The sequence below is a fragment of the Leopardus geoffroyi genome, chromosome D2, assembly GCF_018350155.1.
Source record: "Leopardus geoffroyi isolate Oge1 chromosome D2, O.geoffroyi_Oge1_pat1.0, whole genome shotgun sequence".
NCBI lineage: Eukaryota > Metazoa > Chordata > Mammalia > Carnivora > Felidae > Leopardus > Leopardus geoffroyi.
The window spans coordinates 6,814,469-6,841,016 of NC_059334.1; the positions used below are offsets into that span (position 1 = coordinate 6,814,469).

General features: G+C 48.0%; 1 protein-coding gene across 8 annotated transcripts in view; it reads right to left on the reverse strand.

Annotated features, from left to right (window-relative positions):
• Window positions 1-26,548, reverse strand: part of SGMS1 (sphingomyelin synthase 1) — a 293,110-nt gene that overhangs the window by 118,300 nt on the left and 148,262 nt on the right. The window contains exon 4 of one of the 8 annotated variants that reach the window (XM_045439430.1): window positions 59-139. The exons of the other annotated variants lie outside the window; for them this stretch is intronic. The gene's annotated coding sequence lies outside the window, so the exon portion shown is untranslated. The remainder of the gene's footprint in view (window positions 1-58; window positions 140-26,548) is intronic. 8 annotated transcript variants of the gene reach the window in all.

The window sequence follows — 26,548 nt, forward strand, 5'->3', positions numbered from 1 at the left end:
CAGTGCCCATCGGAGCCTATGTCCCCACGACATGACGGCAACGATCGTGTTTACTTACTGATGCAAGTATGGTAGCCTGTTAAATTCACGGCTCCAACTGCAATGATGGCTTAGACCCCTTCAAATCCAGACTCCTTGCCTATGTGAACATTTTGGAGAGAGGTTCAAATCAGACTTTGGACAAGAACATCAAACTTTCCGAAGCTGCTCTGAAAGGAGTGTCAAGTAAAAACGCCCATCTTAGGGGACAGCCTTCACTCGTGTGCACATAGAAAGCCCTCGCTGTGAATTTGTGAGCATTCCTCATATCGGCACCGCGTTTCTTTTCTTGGTGCTGAATTCTTGAAAGAGGGAATGAATCATTTCCACCGGTGCTAATCCTTCTGGCGTGCAATGCAATGCCAAGTACTCGGCGGGCATCTGCGGGAAAGAAGAGCCGCACCGAGGATGGCAGGCGGCCTGTCACCAAGGCTAGCTTCACATTCCGGCCTCACCAACAACACTATGGATCTGTCAGCTGTGTCTTCCAGGAAAAAGAAAAAGACCCACAAGGGAGGCAACGCCAACTTTTTTGTTTAGTTTATTTATTTTGACCGAGAGAAAGAGAGCATGTGAGCATGAGAGGGGGAGGGGCAGAGAGAGAGGGAGGGAGAGAGAGAGAAAATCCCCAGCAGGCTTCTCGATGTCAGCGCAGAATCCGGGACGGGGCTCGAACGCACGAACCGCGAGATCATGACGTGAGCTGAAATCAAGAGTCGTACGCTCAACTGACTAGGCCCCCCTGGCGCCCCAACACCGACTTTTAAACAGAACTTTCTATGTGAAAAACAGTGCTCCTTGACCCCGCCTACACCACCCTGTCTGGGACTCACCCAGGTGACGCTGACTGCTCGGAATAAGTGGATTACTCTTCTCTTACCCTCAAAACCAGCATACGATGCACACAAGAAAATCTGTCTTGTTACAGGTTAGAGCTGATTTTTTTTTTCCACAAGACCTGCTGTCCTCACTCCAATGGAAACTATTTCAATAGGTTCATGGCATGAAATTCCTCCTCCAAGTCAGTACTTTACCACCACGGTGGTTACTCGCAAGGATAAGCGACTTCCGCTACTGACGTTAACGAACGACCCATGTGGCAGCAGGTGCCGTGCTAAGTCCCGGGGTGGGAGAAGGGGTCGTACGTGCTTGAGATGAAGTGCGTTTAAAGGAACGCAGTGCAGTGGTAGTTTCACCAGAATACGAGCAATTAACTTAGCTGCCGCACTTAGAATAATCTGGATGTGGGACTCCTGGCTGAGCATGTTGACAGCCCAGCCCTTCTCCATCCTGCTTCTTATACGACGTGAAGATTCCACAGCCGCCGTGCAAACACCTGTCTGAGGAGGAACGACTCCTGTTTTGCACGGAGGCTCCGGCCCGCAGGGGCAAGGACAGCACTTGCACGGGCACCCAGGCCGGGCAAGTGGATGAAAGCTCGGGTGCCCCCGAGGCGTGTCGTTTCGGACCCTTTGCCCCTTTTCCCCCAGGGAGCTAGTTCGCTAAGACGGGTCCGAGCTTCCTCGCAGGGCGACAGCGTCCTATGGTCATCAAGAGCATGTGCTTTGCGGACGCACAGAGCAACGAAGCCCCTGGGCGTGCTGCTGAATGGCTGTAAGCCTCGCTTTCCTCCTCGAGAGACTCTGCCAGCAGCAGCACCACAGCTCAGTGCGGTGACACGGGCTCCGAGACAGGGCGCCCGCAAACGCTTTAGTGAAGCCCACGGCAAACAAGGTCTCGTTGGATGCTGCCGCTGTTGGAGGAAGTCCACTATCTTCGTCCCGGGGAGGCCAGCAGGGAGGGGAAATGTCACTGAAACAAGAGGTGTCCTCGTGAGCTCAAATATCTCCAGCCACCTTGCCAGGAGGCCAGAAGAGGGCTTGAAGAAACGGTTCATCTGGCAGTCACACGCAGGCCGCTCCGATCGTTACACATACAGATCTTGGGAGCAAAGAGAGAGCGGCAGCCCCCACCGAGGTCTGTTGGCCAGTGGAAAACCCGGAAACGTTCACACCCAGCACACAGAAACAAAACGGAATCACGCGCTCGACACCGCCCAGCTACTAAATGGCAGAGCTGGGGTTCGAACCCAGGCGGCCGGGCTTGGCTCCCGCGGCTTCACCCCGACAGCACACGGCCCCCCCGCGGCGAGGACGAGCAGCGAGACACGGACCGAGAGCAGGCCCGAGAAAGGCAAGAAACGCCCCGAACACGCCTGAAGAGATGATGATACCAGACATCAGTTAACAGAGCCGAAGAGTAAGAGGGCGGAAACCACTAACGATTCTAAATGAGAAACTCAAGCACGGTCACAGCGAGAGACCGTAGGAGGGCGGCACCGGGAACGTGAACTCACCCTGGGGTTCAGCACGTGTTGGAGACGGCAGTGAGCAGAGACACCAAAGCAGAAAGGACCCCACTCGGGTCCTTGATGTAAAGCACATTATGACCCAGAAACGCCTGCTAGGGAATGTGTCACACACTCTAAGTGCCAGCCGTCCCGGGAGGCTCACCAGGGACAGCTCCCTGCCCCCACCCCCGGCCTTGCATCTCTGCAGCAGAGGAGGAGGAAAGGCCGCCCCCGGTGGCTGGACTGTCTGCGGGCGGGAGGAAGGAAAGGAGGCGGAAGGGACGAGAAGCAAGCTCCCAGTGAAGAGGGAAAGAGGGAAAATGCACAGACAGGGCGGTGTCCACGCGCCCAGGCGGCCTCAAATGTGGCCGGCTCCAACGGCCCCAAGGCCCCTGTGTCTCACCACCCACGCCTGTGTCACAGCCGCCCCCTGAGCAGGTTAAGGCCTGAGATTCTTCGTGACTGACGGAGCAAGCGAACACGACGAGATACATCCGGTTACCTTCCGGAAGCCTGGAGTGTCCATTCGTCCATTCGGCTGCAAGATTCCCTCCCTCGCTGGCTTTGAGGAAGAGCCACACGAGGGCAGCGTCCGGCTCACGGCTAACACGGAGCAGGGCCTCGGTCCCAGAGCCCACGAGAGACCGCCAACAGTCCCGGGAGCTGACGAGGAAAGCCTTCCCCGGTCGAGCCTCACGTGACACAGCAGCTCTGGCAGACGCCTTGACTGCCGCCCTAAACTCGTCCCCCGCGAAATCACACCCGGACTCCCGACCCGCAGACGCCGCGAGACAGCGTGTGCGCTGAGTAAGCCGGTTTGCCGCGACCGTGTTCTGCGGCTCCAGGTAACTCATACGGAAGGGAAGTCGGCAAAGGGAGGCTGACGCAACCACGGGCGCCTCGAGACAGGAGGGAGAAGGAAGAGGGAGGCCCCGGGGCCGGGGCACGGGAGAGGGGCCTACCCATCCACGGTCTCTGACTCAGACCCGAGACTCCTCTCTGACCGCACATGTCCTCTCAGCCTGTTCCTGCCACACAGAGGATGTAACGGAACATGCTGACCAAGGAAGCAGCGGTCTTACAAATGGTGGTCTGGTCACCCGGCGGCCCTGCAAAGGCTATTATTGAACATGCCGAGCACGCGCACATTTAAAGCAGCAAGAGGATTTCTTTTTAATGTGTATTTATTTTTGAGAGAGGGAGAGACAGAGCGTGAGCGGGGGAGGGGCAGAGAGAGACGGAGACACAGAATCCGAAGCGGGCTCCAGGCTCTGAGCTGTCAGCTCTCCAGGGCCCCACGCGGGGCTCAAACCCACCACGAGATCATGACCTGAGCCGAAGTCGGACGCTCCACCGACTGAGCCACCCCGGCGCCCCCGGCAAGAGGATTTTGATCACCACAGGCGCTATGCTGGGATCCTACCCCTCGTAAAACAATTTGAACGAAAGAGCGTTTCAAATGTGATGTAACAGACTTCAGCACTTTATGAAACTCATGTTCAGAGATACGAGCTGGAGACTTTCTGTATTAGTGGTTTTGAGAACAGCATAAGAAGTAAAACATCCAAAGTCCCATCTAACTCTTGCTAGTAGGGGCTCCTTAAGAACCAAATAGAAATGTTCTCAAGTCCCCTGAGCAAGTACCGGTAACTTTTACAAAGCAACCCAAGAGGAGCTCCCAAGCGGAGCACGTAGCTAAGACTAACTCACTGGGCCAGGGACCTCTTACCGCCACAGGCCCCCTCGCTGCCCGCAGACACCGGTCGGGGGATGGACAACTGCATCGTTTCCGAACCGGGGAATCCTCGTTCATCTCCCAGGCCTAGCCTCGCCGTGACAGGTGACGACACACGGGACCCACGCACTCCAAGCGGCCGATCCGTCCAGGCTCACTCAGAAGCGCGGAACCCGGACCTCCTGTTTCCCCGGCCCCTTCGTCCCCCCGTCGACCCGACTCCAGCTTCGACCAGGAACAGCGAAGTCAGTGGGATCAGATATTCCGTGAGGGACAAGCCTGGAGAGGCCTTTCCACGACGCTTTCAAGCTCCTACTTGGAAACAGCGAGCCCTGTGGCAAGAGAAACAAACGACCCCGAGGACCCGTTCGTATTAAACGTGCGCTTCATTTCCCAAAGCGAGGCCCGGCGTTTTCGGAGGAAACGGAGATGCCCCTAAAGTCGGCTGCCTTTTCTTACGAATGATCTGCTTTTTTCCTTTTTAAATACACACGACGTGGGGAAGAGCGGCTGGCGCTGGTGTGTCCCTCCCGCTGCCTCACACAGCCCCGCCCCGAAGCCCACGGACCCGTCCCACGGACACTCCGGGCTTCCCTCCGATGGCGGAGCGCTGTGCTCCGGGCTGCACGTCGGGAGCCGTTGACCCAAGCAAGTCGAGTGTCCTCGTGTCTCTGGCAGAAGTGACCTCATCTGAGCCAGCAGACAACCGCAGACAGGGGGACCCCTCACGTGTGGGAGGCTGTTAGGAACGCAGACCGGAGTTCTCTTTTCTCCGAGAAACTTCTGTGTTTAAAATAAGCAGCAGCTTGCTTTTGTGCGTGATGACACGGCCCCTACCCCAGCAGCGGCCGTTACCAAAGCAAAGCGGTGCGACGGCTGTCCCTGGGTCACAGCCCTCCACAACTCCTGTCACGGGACCCTTCCCACAGCCTAAAAGCAATTAAAAAAACAAACAAACAAACAAACAAAACACGGTGGTCATTCATTCACCATTCTCCTTCCTAATCTTTTCCTCAGGACCAAGAATAAATATGTGTTTAAAACAAAGCAAGAAGAACGAAAGGCTCATTTCCTCGCTTGGAGCTGGCAGTCTTGTCTCCTCGGCATGGACTTAACCCACTACGGGTGTTACCTGGACAGGACGGTATCCAACCTGCATGTTTTAAACGCACGTGAGTGCCCGGACAGAGTATTACTAATACAAGTATTGCTGCAACTAAAACAAACCGCTCACCGCACGCGGGCCTCTCTTCCAAATGTTTCACGCGCACTAACTCACTGACGCGGACGACGGCATGAGGAGTGGGGATGCTATCATTATCCTGGCTTGACAGAAGAGGAAACTGAGGCCAAGTTACTGAGAACGCAGGCACGGTTATTCAGGGACCACCCACTCAGCAGAGGGCTGGCAGGAACCCCCTACTCCCTGTGGCCTCAGGTTTCCATCTGGAACCTTCCCTGGGAGAAGGGAAAGAAAAGCCGCTGGGTTTTACTTCTAATTAAACCTCTTTCTGGAGGGCTAACCACCACTGGTCCGCCCGCCGGTCTGAAGACCGATGAGAAACAGAGGCACCAGCCCATCTGTCCATCCTCACAAACCCTGACACAAGGCAGTTCTAAAGCCCAAATGGGTGGTGGCAAGATCTTTGAGGAAAAAGGTAAATATTTCTTTTATGGAAAAGGAAACCCAAAGGGATGCGAGTACGTAAGCGACTCGACTCGTGCAACAACATGTCTGCAGAGTGCGTCCTTCTAGAACACTCTTCTACCTTGCCGTCAGGTGCCATCTGAAAGATGAGGTCATTCCTCTACTTTCTTCTCTGTGTTAGATCTAAAAACACGATCTCCTTCCCAAATGCGTGAAACGCACGCAAGCAACCTTGGCCGCTGGAGCACCCTAATCTAAGTGGCCGAGGATTCCTGGGCGTCGGTAGCTGCGTTATTCCCACACGACGGCCGAGGGATGCCCGTGGCGTATACTGCCTCCGGCCTGGCAAAGCCTGAGTTTTTATCAGCTGCACGATACTTCCACCGCAGACAAGGATGGGGACAAAATTTCTACCCACGCTCTGTCATCCGGGAATAAAAAGGGCTCTAATTCCCTGGCTTATCCCTTGAACTTGCGTGTACTCTCCAAATGCAGTGCTTCCGGTTTTCAAAATACACTCAAAGGGCTTTCATTCAGGAAAACTGGTTTTTGTGCGTGTGTGATGGAGGTACTTTAATGCAGATAACGTGAGCTTCGTGCTTTCCTATTCAAACCGTATTTAATAAGAATAGTTTCCTTGGTGTTGCCTGAGCCAAAATCTCGAAATAAAAACAGGCCGCATTTGTTCCACAATAAGTTGAAAACCAGCATTCTCTTTTTCCCAGAGGTACTAACAGGAAGGAAGCCGGCCACCCGGCACGGTCAGCTCTACGGAGAAGGACGAATCACAGACACAACAGCACTTCTGTCCCTTCGTCCTCCCAACCACCCTGATGCCCCATTTCCAGAAAAACCACCTGAGGTTCAGAGAATTCAGAGAAGCACAGGGACGTGCCTCAGGTAAGCTCCTTTCTAGTGGAGGGCTCGGCCCCAAACAGTTTTCGTGGAGCCACAATCTGTGCCTTTTCTCCTCGAGGCCTCTAGGAAGCGAGACATGATGGGAAGAGCTCCCGAGACTGAGCAGTGGACAAAACGTAAGCAGAGAAGAGCCGAAAACAAAGAGGGACACTGATGCGCTGTGACATGAGGTCATGTGATGTCAGCCGCGCGGTTACTGGCTCAGCCTGCGGGAACTGGTCAGGAAGGAGAGAAGAAAGAGCAAAACCGGACAGTAAGGACAGACGGCGGGCTGGCTACGGACAGCATGAGAAGAAATAAATACCCACCAAAATGAAGAAACTGTATGGGGCGTTGGATTATGGATCGTGCCTAGGCCAGTGGCCAGGAAACGTTCTCCATACAGGCCCGAGGAGTCTGCAGGGCGTACAGAATCTTCCGCAACTATTCACCTCTGTCATCACCGGGCAAACGCATCACGGATAACACGCAAGTGAGTGGGCGTGGCCACGTGCCAATAAAACCATATTTATAACAACAGGTGTCAGGCCAGACTTGGGACTTCCTGCTGTTGTCTGCCAGCCCCTGGCCTCCACAGCCACCTGACCTCCATACAAAACCGAGGTGATACTAAAGAAGCAAAGACAAAATGCGACAGCCGACGTAAAATCCTGGGGCGACGTAACGGTCCCCTCACGTGGGGCCACCCGCACAAGCACCGGTCCTGTGGGCGCTCAGCCTGACCACTGGATGAAGAGACTCGAGGGATGCGTGTGTTCGGCGTTAGCTCATCCCAAGTTATGAAGATTCAAAGAACCAACCCGTAAAATATTGTGTCGATTATGACTCATGAACAGGTAAGCCCAGTCTTACCACGTAATAACACGGATGCCACATTTTATACAGGCAATTACGGGAAATATCACCCCAATGTTCCCAAAGTAACTACAGAAGAAAACTGTCGGGAAGAGAGGCAGCCGAATGAACCCCGACGTCCATCTTGGCCAGCTGGCCTACCTGGAAAATTCTGACTTCCTGTGCCATTTCCTTCCTAACTGTTGTTCTTCACGCAAGGGTCAATCTAACCACCTTTTCCTCCAAGAAGCTCTTCTCAAACACCCCAGATGAGGTCAAGACACTTGCCCTGCACGCCCCTGACACTGAACTTCTTCACTACTCTTGGCATGCTGACACTTCCTTCCTAGCTCAACGCCTGCCTCCCTTGTCGACCATGAACTCCAGAAAGCTGCCTTGTTCAACACCTACACACGAGGCTGGTGACGAGAGCTGCACTAAACAGAAGGCTCTGGTGTTTCAAGATGCTGCTCTGCCCCGAGACCCACCTGGTCATCACCAAATCAGCAGAGCACGATTCTGCAGAGCAGCTCTGGAGCTTTTCCAGCCTGTGCCATGTACCATGTGATGAAGCCAGAGAGAGGACCGTGTTCATGTGCCACGAGGCAGTGTGGCCCTGCGTTCAACAGAGGACGGGCAGGAAACCTGTTCCTAGGCGTGTTCAAGTAGAAGCTGCAAAGAGGTCTTCTCTCACGCTTATCGGTTACGGAAACACATGTGGTTTTGGGTGGTGATAAAATGTCGCTTAACCTAGGCCCTGGAAAATGCAAAGCTATTTACCTGGATGGATTTTAAATGAGCATCTGCACAATTTCTTTTTTGTTTCAATACGTGCACACGGCACGTATAACAACACAGACAGCGGCACACATATAGAGCTGTCTGAACTAAGAGGGAAATAAGGCAGATTATAAAATACATGTACTATGAGCCATTTGTGTCAATGAAAACAGAAAAAGTAGCTAAAATGACGTACGCCCCACAGTGTGGTTGTACCCGGTAGAGGGATCTGGGTTAACTTAACAGACTTCCCTTTTATCTATCAGAACAGTTGACCTGAACTGCACAGGTGCATGTACCTGTGGGCTTTCTCAGTAAATACAGTCCAGTACAGTAAATGTGTTTTCCCTTCCTTATGGGTTTCCTAGTAACATTCTCTTTTCTCTAGCTTATTTTATTGTAAGAATATAGTATGTAATACACACAACATACAAAATACGTGTTAAGCTACTGTTTATGTTACAGGTAAGGCTTCCGGTCAACAGTAGTTACGTTTCGGAGAAACGAAAGGTACACGTGGATTGTCAACCGTGTTGGGGCGGCAGGTGGTCGGTGCCCCTAACCACCCCCACATTGTTCAAGGGTCAACAGGGTTTTCTTTCTTTTTGTACAATGACCGCACATTTTTATAGTTTTTTAAGTAATCTCAAACAAAAAATCTGATTAGACAATTCTTCAAAGCTGTTCCAAAGAAATATTATATAGACAGAAAATGCGAAACATGGCAATGCTGTTATTATTTAATAGGGCGTTGCTAATAGAGTAAAAAAAAAAAAACTGATTCTGACCTGTTTAAATGTTCACCCATTCCTACCAATATCGTCACGCCCATACATCTTACCATGGTGAACACCACACAAAAGCAAAACAGGACCAATACCAATGCTGAAGGTGTTCATTTCAGCTTCTAACTACATTCTTACTTTTCCTGGAGCACGATATATTTTAAGTTGGCCTAATTTCTCTCTGGTCTTGGACTCTGAGAACTGCACAAACTTACCTCGCCAACTTCAGTGACCAAAATGAATTCAGGGTGGTAAGAAACTTCAAAAGTGCAATGTCCTGTCTTAAAGGTTATTTATATAGGTTAGAAATTGGCAGGCAGGCATTAGGAATGTCCTCGCAGTTACCTGAAATTTAATTCCGATGTTTACACTGGAGGCTTTAAGTACATATACTAAGTATGTTTAATTTCAATTCATGTGGTAATCGAACATCAGCCTATGCCTAAATCAGACCGATTACCACATTTCCCATCTTGGATTATATTTTAATACCTTACATTTCTTTTCATAAACACTAAGTATCTCATAAATACTGTCTTGTAGTTAACGCTCTATAGGCCAGTAACAACAGTTTCATCCATTAGACATGACTTGAAGAGATTTTGAAGCTCCAAATGAAAGAGGTTTGACCCTTCTTCATAAAGGACTGAAATGAACCACACAAAACAAATTCTTTAGGAGATTGGCTTTCTGATTACAGAGTTGACCTCCACCCAATAACAATTATAAACAGTGGCCGGATATAAAATAAACTTTGAAGGTGGTGGAAAACAACCAGGCAGAAAGTCAACTATCTACAGCCCTTCAAGGAAGAGAATCACACTCAGTGATAATTTATATTTATACGGCTGATCCCATGAGAGTGGAACCATGCTGGGCCACAGCAGATGGAACTCAAAGAGCAAACCACAGCCTTGTTGGTCAGAATACGGACCTGCCAGGGTGGCAGAAAATTGAGGAAGAAAGGCCCCCAAATGAGGAAGCCATGGAGAGTGAAGTCCCAAATTTGCAAATAAGCTCCACATTTGTTGGCTAAACTGAGAACTATGAGTCCAAGGATCCTGAGGAAAACAACAGTTGAAACATTTGTAGGATGCTGACCAGTTCCAACAGCTGCCTAGCAGCTCCGGAGGCCTGAGAAAGGCCTCGGGCTCCTCTGGAAGCACGGAAGGACCCTGGCTTAAGGCACAAAGATGGCTTCCCAAGGCAAGAAGACATTTCCTGGGAGGTACGGGCAAAACAGAGAGAGCAAAGCATAAGAAGTAATATTTGAGCTGATTTGCCAATAATTTAACTGCCTGTTTGAACAAACTCAACGTTCCTCGGGGGAACATAACAGAATTCATGTCTTTACAATACAGCATCTGCAATGCCCTGCCATACGATTAAAAATGAATACAAACGGGAGATGTAAATCCATAATCCAATCAGTCCACAGAAATAGACCTACACATGACCCAGAAAATGGAATCAGAAGACAAGGATTTTAAAATAACAATGCTAAATATACTGAAGAATTGACGGAGAATGACAGAATGGGTAAAGAAATGGAAAGTTTCCGAAGAGAGATTAAGACAAAAATGAAAGAACCAATGGAAATTCTAGAAGTGAAAACTACAATGTCTGAAATAAACAATACTGGATTAGATGAACAGATTATCAGCTTGGACACAATAATGCAAAGGCACTGGTGAACTTGAAGTTACATCAATATAAACCGTCCAGGCTGAAGCAAGGAGAGAAAAACAAGGGTTTACAAAGAGCCCCCAAGAGCTCTAAGTGGTCTAATTTACAAGTTAAAGGCCAGTCTAGAGAATGGGGCGGAAAAATATATGTAGAGACACACAGGCCAGAGACTTTCAGAACTGAGCGAAAACAGCAATGTACCACAGGAGGATGTTCAGTTAGCCACAAGAAAACCTCGCCCAGTCATGAAAACCAAAGATAACAACAACGAAGATGTGTAGATGTAACCAGAGAAGGCAAGACACGGAGAAGTAATATGAATGATGGCAGACAGCTCATTAAAAACAGGAGGCCAAATGACAGCCAACAACATCCTAAAAGAACTAGGGGAGGGTGGGGGGAGAGAAACTTTTCTATGAATTCTATGCACAACAAAAACCCTTCAAGAATAAAGGAAATAAAGGGGCGCCTGGGTGGCCCAGTCAGTTAAGCGTTCAACTTCGGCTCAGGTCATGATCTCACGGTTCCTGAGTCCGAGCCCCGCGTCGGGCTCTGTGCTGATGGCTCGGAGTCCGGAGCCTGCTTCGGATTCTGTGTCTCCCTCTCTCTCTGCGCCTCCCCTGCTTGCTCGCTCTCTCTCTCTCAAAAATAAACATTAAAAAAACAGACGTATGCATTTATGGTCAACTGATTCTTTTCGACCAAGATACCAAAATAATTCAGTGGGTATAAGAATAGCCTTTTCAACAAATTGGGCAGAAACAAATAAATATCCACATGGAAAGATGAATGAATCCTTACCTCTACACCTCACATAGAACTAACCATAGAAGCTGAAACTATAATGCAGGAAAACAAGAGAGTATTTTTGTGACCATGGAGCAGGCAAAGCACTACGGATAAAAGAAAAACAAAACAAAACAATAAATTGGACTTCATCAAAATGAAAACTTTTGCTTTTTGAAAGACACAGTTAAGAAAATAAAAGGACAACCACCAACTGGAAAATACTCACACTACACATATCTGACAAAGGACTCATATCTAAAATATATAAAGAACAGCAAGAACTAAAAAGCATAAAAAGAATAAAAAAGTCACACGGTCCAGCTTTTTAAAAAAGCAAAAGACCTGACTCGATTACCTCATGAAACAAGACACAGGAATGGCCAAGAAGCATATGACAAAATTTTCAACATCATTATCATCATAGGAAACCACAAAGTACCACCTTATACCCATCAGAATGCTGATTCTGATACTGACCAATAATATACAAGAAATACAAAGAATCCGGTTATTCCTCTGGAAGAACACAATAATTTTAAGAAAGGAAAATTTATTTGGTAACTAACTCCATATAACCATGTTTCTTAGCTCAAGGAAAAACAACCCATATACCTTTTTTTTTTTTTAAGTTTTTATGTAAACCCCAAGGATGTGAAGAAAGGGGAACCCTCTTACACTGTTGGTGGGAATGCAAACTGGTACAGCCCATATTATACCTCTTAAAAAACAAAACAGATCCTACCCACTGCAAATGGGATTAGGCAACTCTGTCTGGTATGTGCCCACATCCTCTGTTCCAGCCACACAGCTGGTCTGCCTGGGGTGGGTTCCCATGCAAGGTCAGTCTGAAGGCCAGGCTCAAAATGAAGAGAGGGTCTAGGTCAGTTTCCACCCGAGGAACCCAACTGTGATACAAATCACTTCCCTTCTCCGGAGCATACTTTTGTCCCCTCTGCTGGAATTAGCCATTTCAAAATCAATAGTGACCTCCAACACTGCCAACGCCAGCGGTCAGTTCTCGTTCTCCTTTAGTACGACTTAGCAGCAGCATGCGACACAGGTCACCCTCTGGCTTCTGTTCCAAACCCGCGCCTTACTTGGCCCCCAGAACCCCGAGCTCGCTTCCACAGCCCTTCCCTCCGGCAGTTCCCTTTCTCTCTCCTTTGTGGGCTCTTCCTGATCTCTGCAATCACCAAAAGGGTCACTCAGTTCAATTCTCCATGTCTCCTCTGTTATCATTGCCCCTCTAAGTCAGCGGTCCTCAAACGCTTTGATCTCATGACCTCTTCACACTTTTAGAAACCATTAAGGAGCTCAAAAAGCTCATGGGTGTAGCGGCCTTATATCCATAGATAGTTACTGGGATGGAAAACTGAGAAAATCTTTAAATATTTAGTAATTCATCGAAAAGCAACGCTAAGCCCATTACATGCCAACAAAAGTAACATATTCTAATGAAAAATATATTTTCCAAAACGACAAAACATGTATTTTGGAAGAAGAGTGGCAGTGATCTGCATTCTTGAAAATCTCTTTAATATCCAGCTTAATGGAAAACGGCCGATTCCCAGGTCTGTGTCCGCATTCAGTCTGCTGTGACATCCCACACAGCCTCTGACAAGCTCTACTGTAGGTCTTAGTATTGCTGTAAAATGTCTGGACTCTGCAGACCCCTACACAGGCCAAGGACCCCTTCGGGTGGCCTCATCCAAGCCCCTGGTTTTAAGTACCATCCCTCCAAGGGCAACTGCCAGTGAAAAGGTAACCCCGGGGGGGGGGGGGGGCTCTCTGAGCCTTCAGGTTCAGACAGCCAACCACCCTCTCGGTATGCCCACTTCGATATCCAAAAGCTGTGTACCTGAACTCATACGCACTTGCCCGCCCCCCACAACCCCAACATTTTCTTCCTGCGTGTTTCCCACATCTCCGTAAATGGTAACTCGACCTACCGGCAGCTCAGGTCAAAATCTCCGGAGAAATCCTGAATGCCTCTTTCTCCCAAACCCACACCTGACCACACCCGAATTCTGTGAGCCTTCTTCAGGAGCATCCCCAGAATCGGACCACGTCCTGCTCACCCTTCACTCCCCGCTCCCTATCCAAGCTTCCCTGGCTGGCCTGCACTCCGGCAAGAACCTCCTAACTGGCCTCTGCGCCTCCCCCCGGGTCCCCTATGTCACGCCCTTCACACGGCAGCCAGAACGTTTGAAGCCTGAGTCCAATCACGGTGCTCCGTGCTTAAGGCCTCAGGTACTTTCCGGCCGCACTGAGACCAAGAGAAGAGGCCCCGTGCGGTGGGGCCCGGACTCACTACCTCCCTGAACCCGCACCTCACTGCCCCCCTCGCTCACTCCTGTCCAGCCACACCGGCCCCTTGGCTGGTACCAGTGCAGGCTCTTCTGGAGGAGGGTCTTTGCGACTGCGGTTTTTGGGCCTCAAACACACTTCCGTCAGATACGCCGGGACTGCAGCTTGCCCCCCAGCGAGCACTGACACCCCCGCATCAAAGATGCCATCCTGACCGTCCCTCCACGCGTTTGCTCTGCTTTCTTTTCCCTCCTAAAACTCACCAATACCTGGCACATGTGACTCTTCTCCCCCTCCGGATGCAATGAGAGGAGGGACGCTGTCTGGCTCAGGGCCATAGCCCAGGACCCAGATCGGGGCCTCTGTAGGAGGCACGCAGGCCGGTCGTTAGAGCAGATGAACAGAGACACCGGCCCAGACAGCATCAGAAACCAAGGGCGCAATTGACGAGGCAGAGGCCAGGACGGCCACATGCAAACCAGCCCTTGGAAGGAGAAACCATAAATCTGGGGAAGCAGCACCGTGACAAAGGCTACCAGCACCTGGTGGACTGAGCCCCTCTGGAGCCAGGGCACCAAGCCATCAACCCTTACGTCTTCCCAAGAGCAGCGCTCACAATTCCCTGGAAATGCAACAAGCGTTGCCCCCCCAGCCCCCCGCCCCTGCAATAGCTCTGGAACCAGTTCAGTCCCATCCTAATCCCTTACGTACTTAAATCTTAATCAGAAAAGAACGCATGGCCAGCACAAAGGAAAGCGATTGGTCTACTCAGTCTGCGTCCCAAAGCCTCAGCTAACACACTGACTGTCATTGGCACAAACTGGCTCCGAGAGGGAACAACACCGTGATGTTAGCAGTTACACCGAGCTAGGCTCTGCCTGCCGCTGAAATTCACTGAGCCTGACTGGAAAACCCCACAGCAAATCATTCCGGTCAGGATTCTGAGCATGAGTGCTGGGGACACTTAAGAGTCGTTAAAACCAAAGTCACGAAACAATACACAGCACGTTGGCTGACAAGTATGTTCTCCAAAAAGAGAAAGGAGTTTTTTCCTTCATTTCGAGCAAGAAAGAAAAGCAGCACGTAGGGACCCCTATCATGACAGCACCCCAAAACCTTGCTGGACCGTGCAGGACGTCCACAGGGCCCAGTCACTCGCTGTCCCTCCCCCAGGGCTGTGACAGGAGTGGGAAGAGGTGCTCGGGACCAGGCAATCCCTCATCAAGCCCATGGGGTGCCTTCCTTTAACCTGCTACCAGTTCTGACTTAAACGTGACACTGGACCCGACGATCCCAGCAACCTGCCTCTTCCCGGCTCCTCATACACAAGACAGGAGGCAACATCTCCAGGGGATGGAGTCCCTGTCACTGTCACCATCTCTGACACTGCTGTCCCTGTAGGCTACAACTTCTGTCAATTTTTACACAACTACAACTGCACTCTTCTGAAACGTCCCAAATAAAACAAGAACGAAAATACTTTTAAAGCAAAGTAATTTTTAACAGCCTTTAAATAGAGAAAAACAGCCTTTAAATAGCAGAAATGGTAGTTCCCAGAAGTTATTTCTCAACCTTCTTCCGAGGCTCGCGGAAGGAGGCTATAAACGTGGGGCTCTGCGAGCTGAGCAGAGAAAACGAATCTACCTCGCCCCTTCCTCGTGACTTTTGCTCGAGAGCAGACACGGTTCAATCCTCAGTGCTGGTGATGGAGAACACACTTTGCTAGGAGCCGGGAAGGTTCTTAAGATGAACAAAAAGTTGCCTTTGAAGTCAGCCGGGTGGTGGACAGGGCGGGCGGCGGCTGTGACAAATCCCGGTTTGAACCAGCGATCTGTGCCTAGGTGCTGTCTCCTGGCACCAGGCCGAGCCTGGTTTCCTGGATCTGGGACAAGGGGAGCATGTGGGTGTCCGTCTTCTTGCCCCGACACAGCAGACTCGTTCCCTCCTCCTCTGTGCCCTTCTCACTGAGGCCTGCCCTGCCCTCCCGACACTCACCCCTGGGCGAGCTCACGTGCACACACGTGCACACACACTCAGACTGACACTCCCACCCCCGCTCTCAGCTATAGTTTGGCCGGAACCCTGATCACCTAGCACACATGCACTTAACTCGTGTATCTAGTTCATCCGAAGTCTCTCCTCCATCAGGCTGTAAGCTCCAAGGTTGAGGTTTGGGGTTTTGGTATTTCTGTTGAATGTGGTTCACAACCTAAAGTATCTAAAGGAGGGCCTAGAAGGTAAGGGTGACACCAAAACTTTGGTGAATGAAGGAAGCTCTTGAAAATCCCTACAAAGTCCCAGGGTTTTTATTAGTGATCTAGGACTTAGGATACAAAGGCACGGGAGGTGCCTGGGTGGCTCAGTCAGTTAAGCATCCAACCTCAGCTCAGTCATGATCTCACAATTTATGAGTTTGAGCCCCACGTCGGGCTCTGTGCTAACAGCTCGGAGCCTGGAGTCTGCTTCAGATTCTGTGTCTCCCTCTCTCTCTCCCTCTCAGAAATAAATAAACATTAAAAAAAAAAAAAAAAAAAAGCACCCTGCCGATGATACTATGTTTAGAGAAGAGACTATCCAAAACTGTTCACAGAGTACTTTTTATATAAAGCAAACAACGTCAGAGACGACACAGGACAGCTGATTAAGGAGCTAAGGAGTAAAGCGGAAATAACAGCTATAAATCCGTGCAGTGAGACTGTTCTGGGTTATCCTACCCGACAAGGCTAAGAACTTCACACACTCTTCACAGGAAACTAAGTTTATGACAGGACAGAGTTTGGAAACAGACCCTGGATTGCAAGTGGGTGTTCGTTACATGTTCCTTACCCCCAGCTACTCACCCCCAACCACTAGGCCCCATCGCTGAGAAAGATCACTCAGTTTTATTTCATTTCAATTCACTCATTTTATAAATTTTTTTTTTCAACGTTTATTTATTTTTGGGACAGAGAGAGACAGAGCATGAACGGGGGAGGGGCAGAGAGAGAGGGAGACACAGAATCGGAAACAGGCTCCAGGCTCTGAGCCATCAGCCCAGATCCTGACGCAGGGCTGGAACTCACGGACCATGAGATCATGACCTGGCTGAAGTCGGACGCTTAACCGACTGCGCCACCCAGGCGCCCCTCGATTCACTCATTTTGACAGAAGAGAAAAACAATGGAACGTGATAATGTCAGGACAATAATCATGCCTTCAAATATTTTTCTTAAAGGTGGCTTTTCTGGCGGTGTGGGAGTTTGTAAGTGAATGCATTAATAATTAAACACTTTTCCACCAAACATTTTAGAAGAAAAAGATTCTGCAAATGAGCTATTTCTTATGTAATTTTTGCTTCCACTATGGTTTCGTTCCTAAATCAATACAGGGAGAAATAAATATATACAGTCAAAACAAAGACAGCCAACACATCTCTGCAGGTGATATAAATAAATTATCAAAGGAATGGTCCAAGATTAAAAACCCCTGCATAAAAAGAGAAAAGACTTCTCCATATCAAAAAAGCTTTCTTCATTTTACTAAAGGATTTAAGAAGTCCCTTTAAATTTATGAACTTTCCTTGTCAACCTAAATTAATTTATTGTACAAAAAATATCATTAAGGGGCGCCTCGGTGGCTCAGTCAGTTGAGCGTCCCACTCTTGACTGCAGCTCCAGATCGTGATCCCAGGGTCATGGGATCGAGCCCCATGTTGGGCTCCGTGCGGAGCGTGGAGCCTGCTAGAGATCTTTCTCTTTCTCTCTCTCCCTTTCTCTTTCTCTCCCCTTCTCTGTCTCTCTCCTCTGCTAAATAAATAATAAATAGAAACAATAAAACATAAACAAAAATTAAAATATCGTGGATACAATTTTCAGAAATGCATTCACTGCATGAAAAATACAACAGAGAAGAACAGGAAAACTCTGAGAAAAGTCTGTGCAATCAAATTTTGAGCAAAAAATAAATAGTGAATGCTTTGTTTAAATAATTTAACAGCCTAAAAATATTTATGACGTGGGTCGCAAACCATTTTCCACCTTCGAAACTATTTCCACCAATGCTCCACCTTCAAAACTATTTCCACCAATGCTGATTCAGAGTAAACACGACAGTATTTTACAAACAAACAGCCGTTTCTTTGTGACTCAATGTGAAGATCCGTTATGTGAACATGTTTTATAAAATTAAAATTCCTCATCAGTTACTCAAAAAAACAAACAAACCCGTAACAAAGATTAATTCCTCTAAGCCCTTGAAATAACAATTTTAAAATGTATAACCATCATATGGTCTTACATAAAAGTCTATGGCTGACAAAACAGGCTATTAATGCAGCTGGCATGCTCACCATATCACATTTCTGCTTCTTTTCATGGCAAATATTTAAAGCACACGACTAATTTTCAAGATTTCAAAATACAGAGCTGTACCGGGCAATTGTTATCTGCTCTGTCATCACCACTTGAGCTTTCTACCAATTTAAATCAACTTTTATTCCACTCAACATTTGCTTAGCACCATAACACACGTGTAAAAAATTATTCATTGGCTTAAGTCATGCCAGATACATTGGTGATTCCAGGACACTGTTATCGAACGTGGGCAAGGCAGACCGAGGCCACACACGGGAGGTCAGTAACCCAGAGAGCAGGTCCCTTTCAGCAAAACTAACCTAAGATGGGATTCTCAAAAAGAGAAAATGACAGTTCACACCAGAGTGTGTGGTCCACGCAGGGTCGGGAGCACATGTTACCTATCTCTGTCACATGGTGATGCTTCTTGCTGCCACACCTCTGTTTCGGGGAACTCCCAGAGTAGAGAGCCGACTGGATTTTCAAATCATAAAACTGACTCTGCAGGTCTACGTACTGTGCATATAAAACCATAACATTTGGGGCGCCTGGCTGGCTCAGTCGGTGGAGCGTCCGACTTCGGCTCAGGTCATGATGTCACAGTTTGTGAGTTCGAGCTCCACGTCGGGCTCTGTGCTGACAGCTCAGAGCCTGGAGCCCGATTCAGATTCTGTGTCTCTCCATCTCTCGGCCCCTCCCCTGCTCATGCTCTGTGTCTCTCTGCCTCTCAATAATAAATAAACGTTAAAAAAAAAAAAACTGTAACATTCACAATTTCTTCTTGACTGGTTTCTTGTTTATATCACCGGCACAGTCTACTACTTCCAACTATTTTCACTTACGAATAATATTCTGAATTAGAATCGAATGAAGTGTTAACACTGAGTAAACAGACCAAGGTACGTCAGAGGCTCTCAGGACGCCAGCACGTGGACCCTTGGCAGACAGCACATAACAAAAATATAACAAATAACACCCCCTTCTATTGGAGGAGTTACTCAGGAATCACAGCTCACTCAGAAGGGTAAAATTAGGGGGGCCTGGGTGGCTTAGTCGGTTAAGCGTCCAAGTCTTGGTTTCGGCTCAGGTTCGCGAGTTTTGAGCCCTGCGTCAGGCTCTGTGCTGACACTGCAGAGAAGTCTGCTTGGGATTCTCTCTCTCCCTCTCTCTCTCTCTCTGCCCCTCCCTCACTCGCTCTCTTTCTGTCTCAAAATAAATAAACTTTTTTTAAAAAGGTAAAATTATGTTACATAGTAAAACATTAGACAATTAACCAACTCCATGAACAAAAATGACTCTTCATTTCAATAAGTAATGTCTCAGAGACATCAAGGTCTGTGGAACTCAGAAGCATATTACAAGGTATTACTTTCCACCTCACTGCTGACCTAATCCAACAGCGTATGGCAGACCCTCTAAAGGAGAAACTGGGATTATACCTCAATTTTTAATAATTCTTTGAGCTCTGCCCTAAATGTCTTTCCACTTTATCTATTAAAGGCACTTACTAAAACCAAAGCAACAAAAACAGATCTTTCCTTTCCGCAGAATGACACAACAGATACCTTAAACTACCCCCCTCACCGAGACAAAAATAACTAAAGAAGAAGAAGAAAATACAACATCTTTTTAAATGCACCGGTGAGATGACAGTCAAGTAAGAGACAGTAAAAGTGGGGAATCTGGGAAATGGGAAAGTACCAAGACAAGAACCTCGGTCACCCTGACCCTCCATTCTAATCACTACATGGAACAGGGGAGGAGACAGACCCCAGGACAGCTCAGGGGGGAGTTGAACAGATTCCTGCATCGCACTGGGCCTCACAGAACTATGCCCTCAGGATACAGGTCACTTCCTTTTTTTTTTTTTTTTTTTTTAATTCTTTTTACGTCTATTTATTTTTGAGAGAGAGAAAGAGACAGAGTATGAGCAGGGGAGGGGCAGGGAGAGAGGGAGACACAGAATCCTAAGCAGGCTCCAGGCTCCGAGCTGTTAGCACAGAGCCCGATGTGGGGCTCGAACCCGTGAACCGCAACATCATGACCTGAGCTGAAATCGGATGCTTAACCGACTGAGCCACCAGGAGTCCCACGGGTGACTTCTTTTTAAAGCGAGTACATTTGGGGACAGGGGTGAGGTGAGGTGGAAAATCCCACTTGAGAATTCATAACCAACAAGTAGTACTCTGTAGTTTTGAGTTCCAAATTCAAAAAACGTCGAGCAGGGAATGTAATTGACAGTGTCTACGGGTACCCGACAGAAACAAGTATAAATACTTGGATCTAGGTCTTAAAGAACTTGCACAGATAAAACTTCCAATGAACATGAGCTCACAGTCAATAGGGCACAAGCACACAAGGAAGTAAGTCACCATGAGTGAGTGCCAATGGACACAGGCGAATGAATCCCATCTGAAAAGACTTCATATACTGGAAATTCAAATACTGGAAGCCGACATAAAATAAACATATTTAATACATCTCAATAAATAAGTTTGAAAAAGAGTATAATTTTATTTAAAAAATATTACCAAGTTGGGGGCACCTGGGTGACTCAGTCAGTTAAGCGTCCGACTTCGGCTCAGGTCATGATCTTATGGTTCATGACTTCAAGCCCCGCATCAGGCTCTGTGCTGACAGCTCAGAGCCTGGAGCCTGCTTTGGATTCTGTGTCTCCCTCTCTCTCTACCCCCCTCTCCCCCGCTCATGCTCTGTCTTTCTTTCTCTCTCTCTCTCAAAAAATAAACAGTAAAAAAATTTTTTTTAATAAAAAAATATTACCAAGTTAACTTACGAGAGGACCAAAAATAACAGTTAAAAAAAAACACACACACATATATTTACTGAGCACCTATGTTACTAGACGTTGCACCTTTCTCTAGGCTCTGGAGATAAAGCAGTGAGATAGAAAAAAACTAAAAAAACTAAAATAAAATAAAATTTGAAAGTATAAAAATCCCTTTCTTACAAAGAACGATCTGAACAGATTAAAAATAAACTAGGGAAAAAAATTGGTGAACCAAAAGACAAAAATGCCAAGAAACAGTCCAGAAATGGACACACAAGGACAAAGATAACAAGAATACAAAAAAGGGACACAGACCAGGAAGTGAGATTGTGTAATGTGCCTCGTGGAATTTCTTGGAAAAAATGAGGAGGAGGCATTATTCTGATAAATAATGGTAAAATTCTCCTAACTTCAATCTTCAGATTCAGAAAAATCTAAAAAATCATAATCAGGAAAAGGAAAGGAAAGAGAACTCCCCACTTGGACGTAAGCAAACCAGGACTACCAAAGACAAAACAGAATCTTTAAAGTGGCCCGAAAGAGAGAGAGCTGATCTATTTGAATTGGACATAGAACAGCACATGGGAGTCAAGCAGGCACAAAATGAAACGAATGAGTCTCACAGAGCAGCTTGAGCGAAGGCACAAAGGGGGCAGAACATCTGGGTGGAACCAAAGGTCTGCATTAGGCAAGAGCAGGAATGAGGCTGGAAAGATGGACTGGAGCCAGATCACTGAGGGTCTCCAATGCCAAGCCAGTGAGTCTGGCTTTTATCACAAAACAAGGGGACAGTCATCCCTAAAGGCTCTAAAGACAGGAACAGAATTACGAATGCAGCATCAGAAAAACTAAACTGTCAGCTGGACCAGAGGCAGAGACACCCAGGGGAAGGCCATTTAAGAAGACCAGCCTACAGGAACAAGGACCTTACCAGAGTGGGGACAAGCTGATGAAAAGAGACAAAATAAGGCAGGCAAGGAGAGGGACACTGCAAAGGAAACAAATCAGTGAGATTCAGTGACCCATTGAACACGGGCAGCAAGAAGCCGCTTAAAGAGAGAATCAGTCCAACTCTCTATCTTCCCCCTTGTGAGCAGTAGATTACACTTCTTCCCACGATGGATCTGAAATTTCTTTTTATATGTTATGGACCAGCAACTAAGCATTTTAGTTCTAGTTCCACAAACTACTTTAACAACCAAGTTACCTCAGTTTCCACCACTGAATGCTGGCCCCTTGAGAAACAGCTTAGTTCCCACAAAAAAACACAGAGGGATCTCATGTCCTCTCAGGATTACTGAAGACGGTGAATATAAAAATACGGGTAGTACAAGAAGTAAATGGCCAATAAGTCACAAGTTGTACATTTTAGATCCAATTCACAACAGTCTATCCTACACCAAAATTCTGTTACCCTATTTTATTTTCCTCACAGCACTTATCCGTGTCAGAAATAGTCTTGTTTATCTATCTCTGTATCACTTGTCTCCCTGAATCACCCTGACCCGCTCCCACTAGATTATACACTCCATGAGAAAAGGGATCTAGTTTGCACTACTCACCACTGTAGGCTTGTACCCAGAAGTGTGTGATACAAAGCAGAGATGCTTAACAGCTATTGGATGGATGGATGGATGGATGGATGGATGGATGGATGGATAGGTGGAGGGTGAATGGGTGGGTAGATGGATGGATGGCTGTGGTGGGTAGGTGGGTGGGTTGGTGGTTGGGTGGGTGGATGGATGGATGGATGGATGGATGGAGGGTGGGTGGGTTGGTGGGTGGGTGCATAGATAATGGATGGCTATGGTGGGTAGGTGGATGGGTGGATGGATGGATGGATGGACGGATGATGGGTAGGTGGATGGATGGATGGCTATGGTGGGTGGGTGGGTGGGTGGATGGATGAATGGATGGATGGAGGGTGGGTGGGTGGATGGGTGGGTAGATAATGGATGGCTATGGTGGGTAGGTGGATGGGTGGATGGATGGATGGATGGATGGAGGGTGGGTGGGTGGGTAGATAATGGATGGCTATGGTGGGTAGGTGGATGGGTGGATAGATGGATGAATGGATGGATGGATGGATGATGGGTAGGTGGATGGATGGATGGCTATGGTGGGTGGGTGGGTGGGTCGGTGGATGGATGGATGGATGGATGATGGGTGGGTGGATGGATGGATATATGCAGGGCTGTAGTTCTGCACAAGTCCGGGGGTACCACTCATTCACATGTAGTGGCTTGTATAGTACACAGAAAATAAAGCCCTGGAAAATAAAGGCAGGAAATAGGCCAGGAGCTGTGGTAGTAAGTATGTAGATAGCTCAGACCCTATTTGACTCTAATGCATCCTGTTACATTTGCAAATTGGGCATAACTTACCCCTTTTTTGATACAGATAAGCAAGAATTTTCTCTCCAGTTTTCACAAAACTAATCTCATCATTTGAATAACCAAATACGTATTCAGGTGAAGATCTTCACATATGGACATTCCTGCCTCAACCATCCTGTAATCAGTTAATATTTTTAACCATTGGCTAAGGATTCTGAGCGCCAACTGTGAATTAGACACCGTAAATTCCTTAGGTCCTCATTCTCCCCTGGTTACAAAAGTCTTTAGGGAAGTTCCTGACTTAGTCAAGTGAGCTGTGGCCCAAACGCAGCTAAAGTTACTGATTCAGGAGTGGTCAGTTCTGGGACTCATCGATATCAATCTTCAATTTAGGATAGCCCACCCAAATGTTTTAAAAGAATCTAGGAAGAGTCATGAAGATTTCACAAACTGTCAGCCTCAATGTCATGCACCACATCACCGACGGCAAGGACATCTTCCTACTATTCACATCGACCCTCCCAGAGAAAGCAGTCTCCTACGCCCCTAAGAGATTACAATTACCACGATCTGCTGATCCCATCGCTAAAGATTCATTCTACTGCCAGTGCTTGTTAAGACTACTACCCCTTCATCTCTGCTGACCTTAGAACTTCCTCTGAGACACATCTACAGAAACCACTAGCTCGGTCTATGGGAATTCCCACTGGAGGGATTATGTTAAGTACCAAACCCAAGAAGCACAGTGTCACTACAAGAGAAACGTGAACATCGATTCACTACGTGAACATCAATTTTCCTTCTATTTCCCAACCTCTCATAAGTTCTATAGGCCACAGTGACCCTCAGTCTTTACTTCCTTGAGCAGCAGAATCCTTTCTTTAAACAAAACCTTGTGGAGGTTCAGGTATGAAACATACGGAAGCCGAGCTGTTGGCTGATGGGACAATCAGGAAGTCGAAGGCCCTGTCCTCCCGCAGCCCTACCCCCGCCCCCAGGCACACCGGAATCCCAAGGGCAGTAAGGAACCATGTCTGGAAAGCACTGGCCTGGTTGAGACGATGATGGCGATGGTGATAATCTCGGAATGATGTCTATACGAGAACAATAAGGAACAGTACATTACGGTCCCTGCTTCCCAGAAGCCTGTTCCTGGCAGAGTACTTCCATTACACGGTCACCCATCCCAGCTGGAGGACTCCCGCTCCCCCCAGAACACAGAACTCCGGTTCACAAGCCATGCCAGGACCGCACTGTGAACGTCTCTCCAGGAAACTGGAAAAGCAGCATCACTGAGGATGCCTGCGGCTTCCTCAGGTCAGTGCAGCTGTCTGCCCTAGGGTGTAACCTATGTGAAAGAGCCAAAAACAGAGGGGGGACGTGCTCAATTAGTGCACGAAGCATCAAATAAAGTAAGCAACTGGTAGGGCGAGATATCTGCAAATCAGAAGTTGAACAGTTTCGTGTAAGTGCGGAAAAACCAGTTACTTGTCAAAGGTGGGTCACCTCAGTGCACGAAGAAAGCAGGCTGCAAAGCGTCCGGGTCAGAAGAGAATTCCCAGTGTTCCCTTCATGCATGGCATTTGTACTGGGAAATCTACAAGTCGTGTTCATTGCACAATGTGGCAGCAGAAGTCATCTGGGTCTTCTCATCCCCGAGTCTTTTTTTTTTTTTTTTTTAAGGTTTGTTTATTTTTGAGAGAAAAGAGAGACAGAGCTTGAGAGGGGGGCGGGACAGAGAGAAAGAGGAAGACACGGAATCCGAAGCAGGCCCCAGGCTCTGAGCTGTCAGCACAGAGCCCGATGTGGGGCTCGAACCCACGAACTGCGAGATCATGACCCTGAGCTGAAGCTGGACGCTCAACCGACTGAGCCACCCAGGCGCCCCTCATCCCCTAGACTTAACCATCATTAGTTATTTTACAGGACGCAGGGAACCTTTTGGCAATTATGTTTATTTTAATACTCTCCCATCACCGTGGCCTGATTTGGAGAGGTACTAACTGAACTGAAAAAGGATTAGGTCTATCAAGTAACAGGATGGGATCACTTCTGGTATTACCCACACAGAACACTTTTCAGCCCCTTTTAAGCACGTTGCAAAAGAAAATTTTAAACCATGGGGAAAACACTGAAGCCATAAATAAAAATGGATCCAGAACACTACCGTTCTAATTCTGTTCTTTTTAATAAATCTACTCACTCCTAGGACTAAAATCTGGAAGGATCGAAATATCATCTCTTGGTGCCTACCTCTGCGTGGTGGTTTGAATTTTGTTATTTGAGCTTATCGATGTAGTACCAGGGGAAAAATACATTTAGAAACAAAAAGGAATTTCACTTATAGTGACACTGACACCGCATACCTGAAATTTCGAGGTGTGCATGTTTTGTAGGTTTTGAGATTCCTATAAAACGTGGCCCTTACCTGTGTGCTTGTGTGGCCCAAGTACTTCGGAAGCAGCTGTGCAGGGGAGAGGAACCGGTTGCCACCGCAGCACAGAAGGCCTGTGGGAAACACGTGCGGCCGGAGCACGTGTGACACACGCGCCCAGTTCTCAAGGGCCGGGCGGTCCCGGAAAACCACATGACCCAGTCTCACCAGGGATGCACCAGCCCCATCGAGAAGGCTTCGCCACTGTGGCGATGAGGCTTATTTAACTGTTTGTTAGAAGACTGCCTTTGATGCAAAGCATAAAGAAGTTCCTGGACGCATCCGCAGTCTAAACGTCACCGTTGTGTCTAATCAGCCAGGATGGGTAATTGTCAAAATCACAGCCTGTGAAATCAGACCTGTATGGAGTTGGGAGTAAGGGCTCCACCAGTCTCTGGTGGGAGGGGCGGGTAGGTTTCACAAGGTCACTGCCTGGGCTGGTTAGCCTCTCAAAGGAGGTAGACCACACCCACCTCCCAGCCACCTCCCAGGCTTTTAGTGAAGATTTTAAGTATGGGTCGGGGGCGCCTGGGTGGCTCAGTCGGTGAAGTGTCAGCTCAGGTCACGGTCTCACGGTTCATGGGTTCAAGCCCTGCGTCGGGTTCCAACACAGTGTGGAGCCTGCCTGGGATTCTCTCTCTCTCTGCCCCTTCCCCGCTCACGTGCACGCACTCTCTCTCAAAATAAATAAAAAAAATAAAATAAAATAAAATAAAACATTTATGGGTCTACACAGCATCTACTAATCAAATTAAAAATATTTCACGGGGCGCCTGGGTGGCGCAGTC